The 7,488-nt window shown below is 47.4% G+C and overlaps 1 pseudogene; it reads right to left on the bottom strand.

Annotated features, from left to right (window-relative positions):
• Window positions 1-1,688: 1,688 nt before the first annotated feature.
• On the bottom strand, window positions 1,689-4,079 carry LOC147981696 (uncharacterized; annotated as a pseudogene).
• Window positions 4,080-7,488: the final 3,409 nt, after the last annotated feature.

The following is a 7,488-nucleotide window of genomic DNA, read 5'->3' as shown; positions in this document are numbered from 1 at the left end:
TATGACCTTGGGGGCGTACCAGGTTAGGTCTGCATACATACTAAAGCCTAGAAAGGGAATCAACAAGTACACACCTGAAGACTTCACCGAAAGAGGCAAAAGGACGGTCGGCACCTCGCGGACGGCGGCTTTGGATGACTATTTGGATGACGATGTCGATGACGTGGAGGAACCGGAGCCGGAGCGGGAGCGTGTTCCTCTTCCTAGGAAGGTCAAGAAGTTAGCCAGCAAGAGGGGGGGAGCAGCCAAAAAGCGCTCAAGGAACTAGCTCTTCTTAGGAACCAGCCATAGTCCTTTATTTGTGGTAGCTCTATGTTGAACTTGATCCTCTTTGTATGTCTTAGTTATGTTGAACTTGGAGTTGATGTCTTAGCAATGTTGAACTTGGTCCTCTATGTTGCACTTGTTGTCTTAATAATCTTGAACTTGATCTTCATTAGCTTCACCATTAAAGCCCTCATCTTGATCATTCACATTGGCAGTCTCGACATGTTTGAACTGGTCTGGATCCTCGAGGGTGACCTCAACTCCCTGCTCAACCACATTGAACTCTGAACCATGACAATCACCCTCTGGGTGCACCAAGTCCCCCTCTCCCTTCCTCATCTCTACCTGATAATGATTCTGGTTGCAAGCTACAGCCACTGCAGCGCCTAGCACCGAGGCGCCACACTCTACAGTGCAACGCCTAGCTGCTGGGCGTTGCACTGTACAGTGTGGCACCTCGGTGCTAGGCGCTGCAGTGGCTGTAGCTTGCAACCAGAGTGTTTGCTCTCTGGTCAGCTCAGTCCATGTGTGCAACGCCTCGGCGCTAGGCGTCACACTGTATAGTGCAGCGCCTAGAGCTGAGGCGTTGGACACATGGACTGAGCTAAACAGAGAGCAAACTTTCTGTTTGTAAGCTACAGTGTGACGCCTAGAGCCGAGGCGTTGCACACATGGACTGAGCTAACCAGAGAGCAAACACTCTGGTTGCAAGCTACAGCCAGTGCAGCGCCTAGCACCGAGGCGCCACACTGTACAGTGCAACGCCCAGCATCTAGGCGTTGCACTGTAGAGTGTGGCGCCTCCGTGCTAGGCGCTGCAGTGGCTGTAGCTTACAAACAGAAAGTTTGCTCTCTGTTTAGCTCAGTCCATGTGTCCAACGCCTCAGCTCTAGGCGCTGCACTATACAGTGTGACGCCTAGCGCTGAGGCGCCACACTGTGCAGTGCAATGCCCAGCAGCTAGGCGTTGCACCTGTACTTAGCAAATTTTTGGCACACGCACACATATTCCGATGAGGAGAGATAGTAGCTCACGACACATAGCAAGCAAAGAACTGTGACACATAGTACTTCACGACACATAGTACTTCACGACACATACTAATTCATAATACATAGTACTTCATGACACATAGTAGATCAGAACCAAATCGAAGAGGAGAGATAGTAGTTCATGACACATAGTAGTTCACAACCAAATCGAAGAGGAGAGATAGTAGTTCATGACATAGCTCTATTGCGTAGATCAAGGCCCCTTTCCCTTCTTCTTCTTCTTCTCTTCTTCCTCTTCCTCCTCCCTTTTCCTTATGAGGTGGGCCTCCTTAACCACCCTCTCCATGAATATCTTTTCCTCCCTCTCTTTTTTTTCAGCTGCAATTGCCCAAAGCTTCATGGTTCCTTCTTCAAAATCCTTTTGACGCTTCTAGTGTGCCTCCTCACATTTCCTCACCAATGCTTGCTCCCTAGCGCGCATCGCATTTGACGCTCTCTCTTCTTCCTTCCTCTTCTCCTCAAGCTCCTCTTCCTTTTTCTTCTTTAGCTTGGCTGCATCCTCCTCTCTAAACTTCTTCCACTCTTCGTTGTCATATAATATAGCTTCTTCTGAGTCCGCCTTTCGTGATTGAAATTCTAACCATTCATCAACCTTGGGTGGGAACTTGTACTTGTACTTGCGCGGGTTCTCACCCGCTATCTGTGCATCAGTTTCCATTGAGTACTTTAGAAAGTACGCATTCATCTTGTCAAATGTGTATTGAACTATTGCCGTCACAGGTAATCCACGTGCACCTTTGAGCACCCTATTGAAGCATTCGGCCATATTGCTTGTCATTTGACCGTATCTTCGGCCATCTTCATCAAAAGCACGTGCCCACTTGTTCCGGTGGGGAATGTGCCTATTCATAAAGTCTTGACCCCCGTGATCAAGTTTTTTGTGTGCGAGCAATTTGTTCAACAAAGTGGCGAACCGCTTCTCGGAGAAAGCAAGACAACAATCTTGAAGATCATCGGCCAACTCCTTAAGGCCACATGCCCTATAGAAGTTCGAACAAAAGTGCCTCATGCACCATCGATGGTGCAATGGAGCATGCCCGGGAATGTCAATCTCCACTGCGTTAAGAATTCCTGCATGCCGATCCGATATGACACAAATTTTCCTTTGAGCGGGTAACACCTTCGTCCTCAAAAGACGCATAAACCACTCCCAGTTGTCATTGTTCTCCGCCTCAACCAAAGCAAATGCCAATGGCAACACCCGGTTATTGGCATCACTTGCTATCGCAACCAACAAGGTGCCCTTGTATTGTCCGGTCAAGAACGTGCCATCAATGGAGATGACCGGCCTACAGTGTTCGAAAGCCCTCACGCATTGCTCGAACGCCCAAAATGCACGGCCAAATACTCGGACTTTCTTTCCTTCATAAACCGTTGTTTGGTGCCCATGAGGCTCGACAACATGAACCATGCCCGGGTTTGTGGCGGCCATGGCTAACAACAACCTAGGGATTCGGTTGTATGCTTCCTCCCAAGTACCATACAACATCTTAAATGCGGCTTGCTTCGCCTTCCATGCCTTGCCGTACTTCACCTTGTAATGAAATATGGCTTTCACAAGGTCAATGACATGTTGGACGCTCATTGTTGGAAGTGTGGATATTGAGTTGGAGAGCCTGTAAGCGATGAACTCAGACGTGAGTTGTCTGTGGTCTTGGGACACAATCTTGCCATCCACCCTTTTGCCTCAGCACATGTGAGTTGGAACACAACTCACTACGTGCCAAGCGGGACCTCCTTTCCATGGTCTTGCACGCACAATCCACGGACATATTTCATCTTCACATGCACATGCAACCGTGTAGCGCACATTGACGTCCGAATGCACCACCTTGTGTGGACGATAATGCGTAACCGAGTAGTTGTCTAGCCACATCTTCAATTCCAAGAAGGTTTCGAACTTACACCCTTTACCAATCCGGTTCTTGTCGTCTCCCAAATCACGGTGAGAGCTTGGCCTAACCCCAAGAGATATAGATTTGCCACCATCCACAACGGCTGCATCCGCGAGACTAACATCCTTGAACAATGGTGTCTTGTGATCCCGACCGAATACCTTCTCGAAAGCTTCGGCCTCCTTCACCGTGAACCCCTCCTCATCAACTTGTTCATCGGGACCTTCGTCATCCGAATCCGATGCATATGCACGGGAAAAAGGGATGGAATGGTCCATTGTCTCTTGCAAATGATATTTGTCAAGATCACCCACATTGTTGTCATGGATATCAACTTCATTGTCATCGTCTGCATACTCATCATTGTCCTCTTGCAAAGCTTCATCTTGGTTGTTTGTAAACGGGCTCAATGTTGGCCTCACTTCTTGGGTCAAAAGAGGTTCAACAATTTCATCTCGCTTCAAGGGTGGGGGGCTACTAGCAACCAAAGGGGAGGGTTTCCGGTTCAAGTCCAAATGCAAATTTGAATCAACCTTCTTCGTTGCAAATAACTCAAGAGCCTTGTCAAGTGAATCGGCCACCGTTTCCTTGTATGCAACCCAACGTTGCTCCGAGTTGATACGCATTGTCTTCCAACGGATGTGCATTCCAAAACCTACATTATGCCTTCCCTCCAACTCAACGATATCAATAGGGTCCATCCAATTCAAATCTTTCCTCACTTGTTGCAAGAACTCCGCATAGCTAGGACTACTATCAAACAACATATCTACCTCATCCGGATCCGGTTCAATATTGCCTTTCAAGAAGGCGTCTTTGTCCCCATGATGAACAAACACACATGTTCTTCCCATCCCTATAAGCATTCAAACAACACATCGTAACATTGCTTCCATGAGTACTAATTTAAGGATTAACACGGAATACAAACCCTAATACATATATATCAAACAACAACCCTAACCCTAATCATAACCCTAACCATAACCCTAACCCTAACCATAACCCTAACAATAACCCTAACCATAACCCTGGCACCAACATAAGAACACCCATAAGAATAACCCTAACGCACTAACAAAGTCTAATCATAGGAAATTGGCAAACAAAGATCTCACATCTCCATGCAAATCTCTAGATCCAAACAAAACTAGGGTTTCCCAAACTAGCATTACTTGGATCAAAACAAGGGATCGGAGAAGATTACCTTGAGGGAGGGTATGACTTCGAAATCCACGGACAAATTCTTCAAATTTGCAAGTTTTGGGAGAGGATTTGAGAGGGGGAGAGAGTGGGAGAGGGGGCAAAACTCGGGTTGGGGTGTGTGGGGTGGGGGGAGTGGGGGAGGGGGGCCCAGCCGCTGGATAAGTCACAGTGCAGCGCCCGAACGCTAGGCGCTACACATTTACATGTGTGGCGCCTAGCTAGGAGGCGCTGCACTGCTGGGTGCGGGCCCAAGGACCGCCACGGTGGACTGGCGTGCAACGCCCGCAAGCTAGGCGCTGCACCGTAGGGTGTGGCGCCTGCGTGGCGGGTGCTACACAAAAGGGTCAATGCTGTGAAATAGTTTCACAGGCAGTTCATTTTGTGAATTGATTTCGTCCACAGGTCAAAATAGTCAAAATTGCCTAATACACCTGCTTGCCAATATTTCTTCTGCGCCGATGCACGTACGTACGAAAGCGACCGACGGGAGCGAGAGGAATTCATTGCAAGACAACGCCGGTCAGTCTCGAATGTCACACCGACCGATCATGGCGAGGTCAGGAGGTCGACATGGACGTGATACGATCCAGCCACGTCGCCGTCGACGGGGAAAAGGAAAATAAGAGGACAGCGACGCATGCTGGCTAATCGCGTGGCCGAGGCGGCCATCGACAATGGACGTAAGACACACGCGTTGTGTAGCTGGACGGCTGCAACGGCACTGCCGGGTGATCGGTCGGTCGGTCGGTCTGATGGATCGGGACGCCAGAGGGAAAGATACACCTTTTGCTTTGCTTTTCATTCATGCAGCCGCCATGCAACTTGCCCCGTCAGATCGCCAGCCAGCCAGCTGATGGGTCTGTCTGGGAAGGTGGACGAGTGGCAGTGCCGGTACGTGTGTCTGAGAAGGCGCGAAGCGGCAGGTCGTGCCGGAAACGTTGTACACGTGTGTCACACCACACAAGAAATGCTACACCTAGTACATCATAATAAAGCTTACGAAACCTTCCATCTCTAGTTAATCTTCACCCCTCTGAATTTCACTGGATGGGTCCCCTGCTCTTTCTTTTCCAAACAAAAGTTTCCACGTTGGCAGACCCGTAAAACAAATTTCGCTGATATCTGACCAGCGTCCTCGTCTCATCTCTTCCATTTTTTTGTTGCTAATGTCGATGGAGAGTACAGAACAGTTCTTTTTTCTGAATAATGGTGGAAGCGGCTGGAATATTTGGATTGCTTGCTCCATGAACTTTATGGAAGTGGGAGATGATTTTGGATGAATCAGGGCACACATTATAGCGTAGAGGACTGGATCAGTCTCTTTTGTTCACTGCCCAAGAGAGGCAACAAGATGGAACACTCTTTAGCAACAAGGTCCTTTGATTCTTAGTTAGAAATGGTTCTCATATTCGATTATGGAAAGATACCTGGCTAGGCGTCACCCCACTTCTGGTGTAGTCCCCTGGCTCATACATGATTCTCACACATTAATTTGTCACGATTAAACAAGTTTCGGGACAAAAAAACAGATATTTTTTTCCTGGGGACCTCTTTGTTGGCCCTGACCTGGCAGCATGGAATGAATTACTCTCTCGTCTGGAGGACATTCAACGGAAGCTGCATGAGAACGGCAGTTCCTTAGTTAAGTCCTTGTATGATGCTATGGCTCATAGTGATGTTCCCATTGATAACAAAAAGTTGTGGAAGCTAAAAAATACCTTTAACTGTGAAGATATTCGTCTGGTTTTTAAGCAGAGGAGTCATTTTAACTTGAGACCACCTGGCACGACGTAACTGGCAAGGTAGTAAGACATGTGTCTTTTGCCAACATGACGAGTCTATTAAACATTTATTTCTTGAGTGTAAGTTCGCTCGTGCAGTATGGGCCATAGTTCAAGTAGTTTCAACTCTATACCCTCCATGTAGTGCACATAATATGTTCGGCAATTTGTTGCGGGGTATCGATAAACAATTTTCTGGCCATATTTTTGTGGGGGTGTGTCGTGGTTTTGTCATAGCAGATGTCCTCGGGAAAGGACAAAGTCTGGAGGCCATCGCAACTAGGAGGTCGCTTGAGAGGGGTTGATCGGGAAACAAAGGACACATGTTACTCAGGTTCGGCCCGTCACGGTGTAAATAAAGACCTACTTACTGCTTGATTGATATTGCTGGAAATCTCGATTACAAGGATGCGGGTTCGCTAACCTAGCTCTCGATGATTGTAACCTAGTCTTTTCGTCTCAGGGGCTCCCCTTTATATATAGGTCGAGACCCTAGATTTACAACAATGTCTGGGTCATACTACGGCATGTATCTTATTCTACTTATCTCCCAAGTAAGGAGAGTCTTCAAAATTGGGCCTTCTTCGACCCGGCCCATCAAGTGACATTGTCGAGCCGGCCTTCTCTTTATTCTTCTGGGTCTCCGCCATATGGTGATCCGCCAGGTCGAAGTGACCCATGAGCCAATGCGCTCCGGGCCGGGTCATTCTTCCTGCCGGGTTATAATGCTTGGAAATATCCCCAACAAGGTGGCTGTTTTATGCTGGGAATTGTGACTTACAAGGAATGATGTGGTTTTTAATTAAAAAAATGTGTGTCTTCTCATGCGCAGGTTATTCATGCATGTACGCGATGACTCCGTACTTGGTCTATCTTGCTGAGGCTGGAGGACAGAGGCATTTTTATGATGGCGTCTACACGGCTGGAGCGTACGAACAAAAAGGTTTTCTCCCTCCATGGATGGCGTTGTATTCTCCGGATAGGATCTGCCACACCCTAGGCTGGATTAATTTAATTTTGCTGCAAAACAATATTTATTTTTGGTCGTTTGGACTCGTTGGCTGTGTGCACCTTGTTATGGAGAGGCAGGGCATTCTTCTGATATGGTTGTATCATCTTGATAAATCAATTCAATAAAATGTCCTTTATCGAAAATAAAAGTTTTTATTTGTTGGGGTGATGAATCTCCTGGTTTTCTGTTAGTCGAACTAGTTAAATATGTAACTATTATTTAAGTTTTAATAAAGTGTGTCACAAGTTCGAAAATAATAATCAGGGCACACGTTGA

This window comes from Triticum urartu, chromosome 3A (genome assembly GCF_056163025.1).
Source record: "Triticum urartu cultivar PI428250 chromosome 3A, HENAU_Tu73, whole genome shotgun sequence".
Lineage (NCBI taxonomy): Eukaryota > Viridiplantae > Streptophyta > Magnoliopsida > Poales > Poaceae > Triticum > Triticum urartu.
Note: the sequence above shows the minus strand (reverse complement) of the source record. Positions and strands in the feature narration are given on the sequence as shown.